The 12,732-nt window shown below is 38.5% G+C and overlaps 1 protein-coding gene across 10 annotated transcripts in view; it reads left to right on the top strand.

Moving 5' to 3' along the window:
- The window catches only part of Efcab11 (EF-hand calcium binding domain 11), a 187,172-nt gene that overhangs the window by 89,307 nt on the left and 85,133 nt on the right, over positions 1 to 12,732 (top strand). For 3 of the 10 annotated variants that reach the window (XR_015445098.1, XR_002389645.2, XR_002389646.2), the window contains exon 6: positions 761 to 849. The exons of 6 other annotated variants lie outside the window; for them this stretch is intronic. The gene's annotated coding sequence lies outside the window, so the exon portion shown is untranslated. Of the gene's footprint in view, positions 1 to 10; positions 62 to 760; positions 850 to 12,732 lie in introns of all 10 variants that reach the window. One more of the 10 variants, XR_204851.3, reaches the window with a different exon arrangement.

Below are 12,732 nucleotides of genomic sequence, written 5' to 3'. Positions count from 1 at the left end.
TTTCTCACAGTTCTGGATTCTGGTGAGCCCGAGATCAAGGAGCCAGAAGATCCGTAGTCTGGTAAGGGCCCACTTTCTGGTTCATCCATGGTGCTTCTTGCTGTGTCCTCACATGGCAGTGCAGCTGTGTGGGCTCTTTTATAAGGGCACTAATTTCCAACACCAGGACTTGATCTTGGTGACCTGAAGGCCCCACCTCCTAACACCATCACATTAGTGATTAGGTTCCTTCCTTCCTTCCATCCTTCCATCCTTTCATCCTTTCATCCTTTCTCCTTTGCCCCTCCCTCCCTTGTGTTGGGTGATGAATCCAGCACCTTTGCACTGGTACATCCCCAGCCCATTTCTAGTTTTTGTTTTGAGACAGGGTCTCACTAAATTGCTAAGTTGCCCTTACTGGTCTCAAATTGGGATCCTCCTACCTCAGGCTCCCAGAGTGCTAGGATTTCAAATGTGCACCATTATACCTGGGTTGGTGATTAGGTTTCAGCATATGAATTTGAGGAGCTGATACACAGACATTTAGACCATAACAGAGTAATACAATAAATATTTAAAAAGGTGTACTTGTATCATTTGGAATAAATGAAAATTGGACACTTTTTAATAGTCTGAATCTGAAAACAGATATACTGATATTATGGACACCCATAGGTGTTTTTGACATATGTGCTAGGATGACTTTTTCCCAGAGACTTTATACATAATGAATTTCACTTAAAATTTTTCATAACTTTGTAACAATCCTGTGTTGTCATAGGGGAAGAAGCATCAGTTTTACCTTTGTATAATGAGAAAAACCCAAGACCTCATAAGATTATATGCAGAAGGAGTCAAGCTAAATATCAGGTAATCTTGGATCACAAACTCACTTCCTTTCTTAGAAATCATTATCTTTAACTATAATAATAGGAGCCAGATCTATATGAGCCCACCTGTGGAGGTTAGCCTGCAAATTAACCTATTTTGGCAAAAGCAACGTGTGCCTTTAGTGTTCTTCAAAATATTTATTCAGATGTATCTAGAAGAAAATTATGGCATATATATGTATATTTAAGTACTTATAGTATTTTTTTGTCTTGTTGCTTTTTAGGGGCCATTTTTAGGATAGTTTAGGATAGCTAAATGAATTATCTTCGTTGTAACTCATTAAAAATATTACATTGTAACTCACTGAAGCAAATTTCAGTTGAATAGGGGATATGGTTTTTATGGGATTGTGCCATAGTTAATATTATGATCACTATATAAATAAGAGGTGTCAGAAGGTGAACAATAACATGATAATGTACTGGAAAGGACCAACATGTACATCAGCAAAGGTGATAAAAGAAGAAAATAGGAAGTGACCTAAATTTCATGAAAGGAGGGATAGTTTTTGAATGTCTTTAAATACAAATGAAAGAAGACAAAGAAAATAGACTAAAAAGCAAAATAGTCGTATGATGTAAGAGTCTGTCCACCAGAGCTTAACAAAAGCAGCGGAGAATAGAAAAAGGTAGGCTAAATATTGAGTATAGTAGCTGTTGAGCAATAATCAAAGGATGGGAGAATGGGGGAGCATACGTGGACAAAAGAAAGGTCAGAAGAAGGGAGAAAAGTACATGGTAGGTTGACTCAAATAAGGTAAAGTAATAGAGGAAAAGAATACCAAATAGGTGATGTTGAAACATAACGAATATATGTCCTAATGTTATGCACACTGCTTAGCAACAAGCAGTTTACAAAAATGAAAAAGGAAGTACAAAAAGCAATTAAAGGAAGAAAGAGACATATGCCTTGTAATTACATACAAGGTGAAAATGAGAGGAGGCAAGATAGAAAGTAAATGTAGACCTCAAAGAAGTTTAAGATAAACAGTCACATTTATTATTGTCTCTTAGGTCAGGTTTTAAAAAGTTAGACCCGGAATTGTAATGAACTCCCCCAAGTGAAAATACTGATTGCTGTGTAAAATTTATCCGATACCCTTTATATGAAACAGTGGAAATATATTTAGATATTCATGATTTAATATTTTAAATATAAACATGTTTTAATATAGTATGAAAAAGAACAAACCTGTGAAAATGATCAAAATATAATTTAGGAAGGCACTTGGCAAAGATTTTCATCTTTCACCTTATTTTGTATTTGAATTGTTGTTTTATGCATGCATATCTAATACCTTATTTTAAATATTTGGACAGTGGTTAGTATTCAGCCTGTTTGTAAAGTTCAAAAGTACCTTTATATAAATAATACCTTCTAAAGGCCAATAGATGCATTTAAAAATAAGTAAATTAATTCATCCCATATTTCATCAGTTAGAATGCATTTCCAATATATGGATTTAGATTTGACCTTGTAAAAACTGAAAGTAATACGAACCCCACATACCACAGTAACCACAGGGTTCTTCTGATGAAAGGATCACTATCACAAATATTCCTCAGAACCATCTTTGATTATGTCCCATCTGCAAGCTAGACCTTTTCTCCTGATGATCTGTCTTTTGAAATAGTAGAGTCTCAAATCTTTCCCCCCACCCATTTAAGTAAGCAAGCCATATTCCACAGTGTTGGAGAAAAAGCACAGATTTAATAACAAAAGGAACAATTGAAAGAAAGTGGTAATACTCAGGCTCTTATTATTAACAGGCTGTTATTGACTTTGGGTACTTAAGAATCATTACTCGTGATATAGCTTAATAGAGCTTTCTGCCAAATAGAGTTCCTACTGCTCAGTATTAGGAGGTTGGAGATGGTGGAAAATTACAGTGCACAAATTAGACACTAGTTAGTATGGCAATCGAGACAGTTGGCTCTCAAAATGATTACCCAGTGCCTTAATATGAAAGAGTTGAAAGGGTGTCTTTGGATATAGCACTCTGTTTTGTACTTAGAATTTACCCATTACTAAAACTGAATGCTTTTAATTAAAGTAGAAGATCGAAGCAACTGCCACACCCTTTCAAGGAGTAAAATAACTGTATTTCATTCAGTGTGAGGCACCATTGATTCTAGCAGCACCGTCATATTATGTACCAGTAACAACAGAAAATAATCTACCTATTAAACTATGACATACTGCTTGTAATATACATTCAATTTTTAAGTTGTGGCCAAAGGTATCTGAGAATTAAATGAGATAAGATATAGTACACTTAATCACTCTGTTCTGAACTGTCTTCAGATATCCTATACCAATAGCAGTGCTATCCAGTCTACTTTATTCTGCCTTTAAAGACATTCTTGCCCCATTGCCCTATTTCCCTGCATGTAACCTTGACTTTGCTCAGAAATACTGTGGTCATTTATCCCAGACTTGCTCCTTGACCATCCCAGTTAAACATCCCTCTGTGACCTATTGTGACCCTGTGAGACCATGCAGACATCCACTGGGAATGCTCAGTGGACCCAGTCTTGCCTTATAAGCAGGATCTGGGCATTGAGACAGAAACCTGGTCCCTAGGCTATGATCTCTGCTCAGCTATGGAAGAGCTTCCATTCAGTATTGGTTGGGCTATTGCAAGGTGCCTGACATTATGAGGGTGCTCTAGGTTACAGCACCCACAATTTTCCTGCAGGCCAGGAGTCTGGTGGGAGAGTAGATGTGTGAGGAGGGACCAGATTCACTGTCAGTTAGCCATGCCAGGCAATGCTGACAGGAGCTGAAGTTCCTCTTCACCGCCCCCCCCCCCGCCTTGATTTTCTACCTCTTCTTTTTTCCTAACTTAGCCCTTCATAAGACCAAATGAATATAACTTACTGTATGTTGCATAGAAGTCTATCAGGAGTTCTTCCTAAATGAGCTATATTCACTCCACTAAATGGGAGCAGAAACTCATTGTAAAGATGGAGATAACATGTCAAAGAGGCCCACTTTAGGATATGTCCACACAGCACATTCTGTTGAGTGGTACCCTTTCCTGCTTCTCCTCCACCTCCAGCACAAGCACCACTACTGACAAGAAGACGCATTTCTGAGCCCTGAATCACCTTAGCTGTAACTCAGCCAAGCTGCTTTAAAGAGTAATCTGGGTTTGCTTTAATTTGCCCAGTTTCTCCACTTCTCAATACATATGGTGTGGGTTCCTCCTCTGCCAACTCTACTGAAATAATTTTTGCTGAGTTTACCAGTAATCTGCTAGTTGTCAAATGTGCACTCTTTGGTTCTTGAGCTCTCATCAGTGCTCAACACTGATGACCATTCTCTCCTTGAGATTCTTTCCACTAGTGTCTGTGGTAGGACACCACAGAGCCTGGTCTCACCTTTCCCAGCCTCAATGGCTGGCTCTCTGCCTACATGCTCCTCTGTTGCTCTCCTTCTGGTTTACTTTCTCTGGGTGATTCCACTCACCGCCCTCACTCACAGGTGAGGTTTCCCACTTCCATTCCTTTACCTCACTCAGTCCCTTTTTCTGAGATCCTCATATGCAGCGCTTACTGAATTTCTCTTTCTGGGTCTCCATTAACTCCTCAAACTTCAGTCACATAATGCCTTATGTGAACTCTTATCTTAGACCTGCCGATCCTTCTTTTTTCTTGTATTACTTTTCTTGGTTCATGATATCACGATTTACTAGTGCCCATACCAAGAACCTTTAAGTCAGCCTTCTTTTCTGGTCACAGATTCTATCCAATCTGCCACCTGTCTGTCTCAATTTTTCCCACCTTAGGGTCACTGATTCATGCTATGTCAGTTGCTGTAACAAAGTACCATAGCCTGGGTGGCTTAAATAGAAATTTATTTATTTACAGTTCTGGAGGCTAGAAGTCTGAGACCAAGGTGCAGCAAGGGTTGGCTTCTGAGGCCTGTCTTCTTGGCTTGCCTTCCCCTGTGTCTTCCAAGCGCTTCCCTCTGGGTATGTCTGTATCCTGTTCTCTTCCTAAAAGGACACTGGTCATGTTGGATGAGGGCTTACTCAGATGACCTCATCTCAACTTAGTGACCTCTTTAAAGATTCTGCCTCCAAATGCAGTCACATTCTAAAGAACTGGGGGTTAGGACCTTAACATATGATTTTGGGAGACACAATTTTAATCATCTTCTTACCTAGCTTATTGCTTACTCCCCCAATTTGTTTACCTGTCCCTAGAATTGCAGTATAGAGGCATCCTAATATATCCTTCATGTCACCATTTGAGAGATTATCCTGAATTCAAATGAGCACATTACTTTGCCTGCTTCAGATTTTTTAATGGTTCCCAATCATGCAGAGTATAGCATTCGGATTCCTTCAGGTGGCTCTCTTTTATGGTATACTCCTGCCACCTTCCTGCTCACACTGTGCTCCAACCCTTCTGAAATATTGGAAGTTCCCTAAAGGTTTTAAACCTGCATCTCTGTGCCTTTGCACACATGGCTTTCTGCACCCAAAATATTCTTAACGCTGCATCTGTTTGTCTCACCGCCTCCAGCTCATTTAGGACTCAATGTGGGGAGCATGTTCTGCAGGGAGTCTTAGCACTTAGTAGCCAGGAGGAAATACAGGAAACAGCAGTCGTATAAACTAAGGGAGGTTGTTAAATTAATATGTGAAAAAACATCTTTTTCATGAAAGAGAGTATAAGAAAAAAGAATAGGGTTCTGTAATTTAAGTTTATTGCTATAAACTCTTCTCATTGTGTGGAGCCCCTGATTAAAGGGACAGATTTTTAAATTTACATCTTCCTTTTCATCATTTACTTAGCCACCAGCTCAGGGCCCATCTCATCATGTTAAATCACTTCCTGGCTCCTTCCCAAAACAGGAGCCATGTCCTGAGAGCTACAGCGAAATCCAAAGCCCACCTTCTTAGCAATCTCTATTCTTGTACCCTAGACACATAGCAATGCATCTCTTCCCCCCAGCTTTTCTGAAAAAAATGAGTACAAATTGTAAGAAATGCAGTACAAATTTTGAGCTGTCAGTACATTAGTAGTGACATGGGAAATCATACGGATTCAGGAGGAAAAGGTGTAAATTGCAGGATAATACCAAGGGGAGGTCAGTATGTTAGTAATGCAAGGAATATGATGGACTTAAAGAAAGGATATAAATTGTAAGATAATGTAAAGGAGAGGTCAGTACATTAGCAACATGGGGAAACTGACCATTTGGGAGGAAAAGCTACAAATTGTAGGATAGTGTAAAGTAGAGGCTTCACTGTAAAGATGAGCTGAACCCATACACAAGAAGATTTGCTGGCCATACAGATACTAGCTACAGTTTTCAGTATTTTTATAGCCCTATCTCACAGCAGATCTTTTTCTCCCACAAACATTAATTAAATTTCTAGCTAATATTGCAGAACAAACTATTATTTTTACTTAAGAGAGAAAAATACAAGAGTTGGAAAGATTCCTTCAAAACCTATGAATGCCTGAATTTACAGATGTCATATGTGTCAATTAATAAACATACATCTTTTGGGGACCCCTTTGCTACACATGGATACATATTCCTACAAGAAGCTCTATAAACATGACTGTTCTGTGTTCAACACAGAAATTAAACAGCTGTGCAATTTTTTTTTCACAAAAAGTATTAAAACTTTAAATATAACATGTGGGGAAGACTATGCTGTATAAGCCTGTCTTGTTTCTACATGGCTTGTGAGTTAGGCACTGACTGCCCCTTCTTCCACAATATATTTTCAAAGATATTTGCAGAGCATACAGCTTTGAGAGATAGAGATAGTATCTTCCTCCAGAGTAGTGGGCAGGTCAGCTTCCTGTTACTATGGTTTGGATGTGGTTTGTTCTCCTGGGGCTTTGTGTATTGGAGGCTTGGTCCCCAGTACAATGATATTAAGAGGTAGTGGGACCTTTTAGATATAGGACCTAGTGTGAGGTCATTGCTGGCTCCTCCCCTCTCTCTGGCTACCTGTCTCATCAGGGAACCCCTTCCTCTTACATGCATTCCCACCACGAAGCCATCTGCCATGATATGATGCAGCCATCAGGGCCCTCTTGCCAGAGCCAATGCCATGTTATTTGGCCTGTCAGCCTGTAAAACTATAGGCTCAATAAACTTCCTTTTTTAAAAAATTTTATTTTATTGGTACATTTTAGGTATACATATAATGACATTCATCATTGGAAATTTGCACCTTTACATAAGCTCTCTTGGTTCTTATTTTTCCCCATTACCCTGCCCTCCCTTCAACCCCTCCATCCCTCCCTATTTACAAAGACTTTGTTTCCATCTTTTCATTTTCTCATATTAACTCCATTCCCTTCTTTCCTTTCCCCTACCCCTCCCGCTTCCTTCCCCTTTGCCCCTTTTCTTCCTATTTCAAATTATCTATTATACTTTTTAGTTCTTATTTACACTTTCAGTTTCTCACACTAGAGAAACTATTCGGTATTTACACATGTCCTGTTTATTTCACTTAAGAGTATGGCCTCAATGTGCATCCATTTAGCAATAAATGTCTCTAATTTCTAATTTTTTATGGCTGAGTAGTACTCCATTTTATTTAAAAACCTCATTTTCTTTATCCAGTCTCCAGTTGATGGGCATTTGGGCTGTTGCCAAGTTTTAGCTATTACAAACTGTGCTACTATGAACATGGGTGCACATATATCACTGTGGTATGATTCTTTTAATTGTTTGGGGAAGATAGCCGGCAGGGGAATAGCTGGGTCAAATGGGACTTCCAGTCCTAGTTTCTTGAGGTATCTCCATACTGATTTCTCCAGTGGTTGCAACACTCTACACTCCCACCAGCAGTGGAGCAGGGTTCCTCTTTCCCCACAACCCCGCCAGCATTTGTTATTGGTTGATTTCATGATAGCAGCCATTCTTTCTGGAGTGAGGTGGAATCTCAGCATTGTTTTCATTTGCATCTCTCAAATGACCAGTGATGTTGAACATTTTTTCATATGTTTATTTGCCATTTCTACTTCTTTGTGTGAGAAATGTCTGTTCATTTCAGATGCCCATTTTTGGATTGGGTCTTTAAATTTGGGAGGTCTGATCTTTTTAAGTTCTTTATAGATTCGAGACAGTAGACCTTTGTCTGAGGAAGAGCAGGTGAAGATTTTTTTCCCACATTGTGGGTTGTCTCTTCACACTGCTGGTGGTTTCTCTTGCTGTGCAGAAGCTTTTTAATAAGAAGAGATCCCACTTGTTGATTGTTTGTGCTAGTTCCCGAGCAACTGAGGTTTTGCTCATAGAATCTTTTCCTGGGCCAGGGATTTAGCTCAGTGGTTTCACCACCTGCTGTGCAAGCGCAAGGACCCAAGTTTGACCCCTGGTACCAAAAAAAAAAAAAAAAGAAAACATAAAATCTTTTCCTGCACCGATGTCTTCAAGAGTTCTACCTCTGTTCTAGCCAATTCAGCATTTCTGGTTTAATATTTAGATCTTTGATCCATTTTGATTTTAGTTTAGTGCATGGTGAGAGATATAGGTCTAGTTTTAATCTTTGGCAAGTTGAAGCCCAATTTTTCCAGCATCATTTATTAAAGAGGCTGTCTTTCCTCCAGTGAGGGTGTTTGGCTCCTTTGTTGAAGATAAGGTGGCTGAGTGTGTCTGGCATTGTTTTTGCATCTTCTAATCTGTTCCACTCGTCCTCAGGTCTGTTTCTTTGCCAGTACCATGCTGTTTTTATCACAATAGCTTTGTAGTATAGTTTCAAGTTGGGGCTTGTGATACCCCCTGCCATGTCTCTCTCTGTTGCCTAGAATTGCTTTTGCTATTCTGGGTCTCTTCTTGTTCCAAATGAATTTTTGGATTGTTTTCTCAAGGTCCATGAAGTATGCTGCTGGGATTTCAATTGGGATTGCATTGAATCTATATAGCAGTTTTGGAAGTATGGCCATTTTCACTATGTTGTTCCTTCTTACCCAGTAGCAGGGGATATCTTTCCATTTTCTCATATCATCTTCAATCTCTTTTCAGAGTGCTATAGTTTTCAGAGAAGAGGTCTTTGATTTCTTTCATTAGGTTGATTCCTAGGTATTTCAGTTTTTTGGATGCTATTGTGAAAGGAATTTTTTGCCCTATTTCTATCTCAGTGAGTCTGTTGTTTGTGTAGAGGAAAGCTTCAATAAACTTTTCTTTATAAATTATCCAGCCTGAGGTATTTTGATATAGTGACAGAAAATAGGATAATATACTGAACACTTAAAAGGATCTAGGTTTTCTTTTTTTTTTTTTTCCTTTTTTTTGGTACCATGGATCAAACTTGGGACCTTGAGCTTGCGAGGCAGGCACCAGAACCACTGAGCTAAATCCCTGGCCCAGGATGTAGGTTTTCTAAACTGAAGTTCCTCTTCTGTAACCCAGCCTTTTGCATATTTGGACATTCATCTGGGCCCATTTGCATCACTCTATAGAATTTGAAGAAAAGGAGAACTGATACAGATGTGCTGTTCGCCATCTTAGCTCAGACCTTTGGCATTCTATCATACCAACTTTATTTGGTGATAAAGGTTTTATTTTTTTCAGTGCTTAGACAAACTAAACAATATACATTTGAAGATCCATATTTGGAATTAAAGTATTTTTGAAAAAGCAAGAGAATAATAAATTCAAAATTATAGATAGTGATTGCTTCTGAAGATGAACTCAAGACTAAGATCAGGAACGCACAGGTAGCTATGGTGATATTGGTAATTTTTCAGTTCTTAAGTTGGCAATGGGCTCACAAGTTTTGTTTTTACTATCATGCTTCATAATACCTGTTTGTTTCATATATTCCTTATGAATGTATTCTTTCATATATTATGTATCAACTAGTACATAATAATATTTTACAGTCATCTTGGAATTACTAAATTGCTATGAATTATATAACATCTGTTAGATCTTTATATGGATTTTAGTAGATTAGAGGATAGTATCTTCCCTTAAAAACCCTACAGTGTTCAACAAGAATGTCTAACAGGAAAATACATGTTCATGGGAAAAGCACAATGGATGTTTAATGTTGTACCTTTTTGAAATAGTAGGTTATTATGAAATTATTGCAAATAATTTCTCTGGTATTCACCTAAGCTAAGATTAATTAAAATTAATTTAGCTTGATGTCTTAATTCTAGATAGTTAATTTGCATCATTTCTGAAAGCAGATTGTGAACACTTACATTCATAATGCTGAGAGGCCATTACCCAGGAATTTGAGAAGTTTGGGTTAATATGTGTATCTATCAGCTTCACTGCCTTTGGGGAATGGGGAAGGCCATGTTAATTTTCTTTTTCAATTTATTGTGATTTGGATCTGAAAGAGCTCCCAAATACCCATGTGCTTAAGGCTTGGTCAGCGGCCTGTAGTGCTGATGGGAGGTAGTGGAACCTTTAGGAGGCAGGGCCAAGAGGAAGGAAGTTTGGTCATGGGGGGGAGGGGGTTGCCCTTGAAGGACCCCTGTCTCTCTTTCTCTTCACTTCCTGGCTGTGATGAGATGAGCAGTCTCCTCTGCCATGTGCACCTACCATGATATACTGTGCTACCACAGGCCCAAAGCAACAGGACTAAGAAACCATGCCCTGAAACCATGGGTCAAGATAAATCTTTCCTCCTTTTAAATTGATTACCTCAGATATTTTGTCACAGTGATAGAAAACTAATGAACACACATTTGTATCTTCTGTCTAGTTGAGAGAGAAGGGTTCTTTAAGCCTTCCTCGGGTGGAGAAACTCTAAGGAGAATTTTGTGTTTCTTGTGCCCCCTGAAAATGATGGCAGCTCCCTACTGACAGTTTAGCTCAAAAGAAGGCCTCTGGGAGCTCCCCAATCCTTATCAAATGTGGTTGGATAGTTTGCTATTTGGTCTAGCTGACCTTGGAAGTGAAGACACTAGATTCTTTATAAGGTCTCTTAGCTAAATATTTTTATCATCTACCGTCACACACAAACACCTTTCATCCTTTGTTTTATTTACTCTGTACGGCAACCCTGAGGTGTATTAAGGGGCTCAGTGAGAGGTGAAATAACAGTGCATGGTCCCTTAATCAGAATACTAACTTGGTTCTGTGGATTCTAAAACTCATGCTTTTAATAATGCCAGTTTGTTGTCATTTAATCTTTTAATTCTAATAATATATGTGAATGCCTAGAATTTTCCTTTTTTTTACCTTATTATAAATCAGAACACCAGGCAGTTATGATCAGAAGTCACATAGTAAGGACAACTAGGCCTGGCTCTGTGATCTCCAGGTGGGAAAGGAGATGACATTAATGGTTGCTAAGAATTTTCTGATTATCTCTTTTAAAAATGTATTCCACACTTTTTCTTCTCAGCAAAACTGTCATTAATATCTTGTGGTTAATGTCTTTTGATAAGCTGGATTTAACATTTTTAAAGTATGATAGGGATGTAACAAGCACATTGGAAGTGTTTTTATTTTGTTAGCCATAGATTTATTTCTTTAACATATAACTGGAACGAGAGGTAGTGTGCATGTATTTGTTTATGTAAGAAAGCAGGCAGGACTTGTGCAGAATTTTGATATATGGTATACTTATGAAAAGTATGAATGTCATTTTCCTCCTGATTTATAATTGGTTCCCATGAGGGAACTCAATTACTTAGTGTGAAATGGGCTTCAAAGGCAGAATAGGAAGTGTATTTATCCCCAGCTTGCAGATTTATCTTTATTCAGCTACAGAAAAAAATAAACAAATAAATACTTTAATCTGACTTTCAGAGCACTTAGAACAAGGACTTGCAGCATAAAAGTAGCAGGAACAAGCCTGTCCCAGAACACCCTAGGCTGGCAAGATCACTGAGCACTATCTCGCCCACCTGGGCCTGGAGAGCCCCAAGACCCCAGTTCCAGTGTTTCCAGGAGAGGGTCTTACAGAAGATGGGTTGCTGCTTAACTCCATGGAGTATTTTATCTTGACATATACTTGAGAATGCCTTGCTTTGGTTGGTTTTGATAGCAAATCAAAATATCTCTTCTTTCAGTAGGAATGTTTTGTATCCTTATAAACTCTTTCTGGGTATCACACTGTCCTATACATAATAAATATTGAAATATAATACATAATTTGAAATGCGGGCCAGCCCAGCCTGTAAACTACATCATGATCTTAGTAGATGATCACCAGGGAGCTTCCTTTTAGTCAATCCTTTTAGTCTTGCCAGGTTTTTTCTTTGAGACTGCTCTCTCTTTTTTTTCCAATTTGATGATCAGACTATGCACTATTGATCTGTCAGTTAAGTAGATGCTTATTGGACACTTATTAAGGCCTAATTTAGGGTTTTCACCTTTGGAAGAAACAAAGGAAGTACAGACCCCGAGTAAGAGTAGGTCGGTTTCCAATTGTTTGGGAAGTTGAATATGGAATATAACATTCAATAACATAAAAAAAATGATGGTTTTCCCCTGCTAGCCCATGAGGCATCTTTAAGCTATAGTGTGGTCCACTCATAACCTAATCCTGTGGCTCCAGTTAGTGTTAAAATAGAGAAAGAAAAGGATGGGAGGAGCCTTTTCTACACACTTCTGAGTTCCAAGATCACCCTTTCTTCAAGGGAGAAGAAGGTTCCAGTATTCTATTCCAGTTTCCCAGTATTCTATTCCGGGTTCCCAGTATTCTTGTGGTACTACCACTCCAAAGTCACCAACAGCTTTTCTTCGTTTTTCCAAATTTGTCAAAACTCTTATTTAGCTGGTCTCAGTTTGATGTTAGTAGGGAAGTATTTTGATTTATCTGATTCATACTAATATGTGCATAACTGATAGTACATTGTTCTAGAGGCGTGTGCACTGCAAGAAAATACCAAATGCTTATTAAGTCAAACAAATACAGAT

Source organism: Heterocephalus glaber, unplaced genomic scaffold (genome assembly GCF_053883595.1).
Source record: "Heterocephalus glaber isolate CG9 unplaced genomic scaffold, H.glaber_assembly_v1.0 deba00001608, whole genome shotgun sequence".
Lineage (NCBI taxonomy): Eukaryota > Metazoa > Chordata > Mammalia > Rodentia > Bathyergidae > Heterocephalus > Heterocephalus glaber.
Note: the sequence above shows the minus strand (reverse complement) of the source record. Positions and strands in the feature narration are given on the sequence as shown.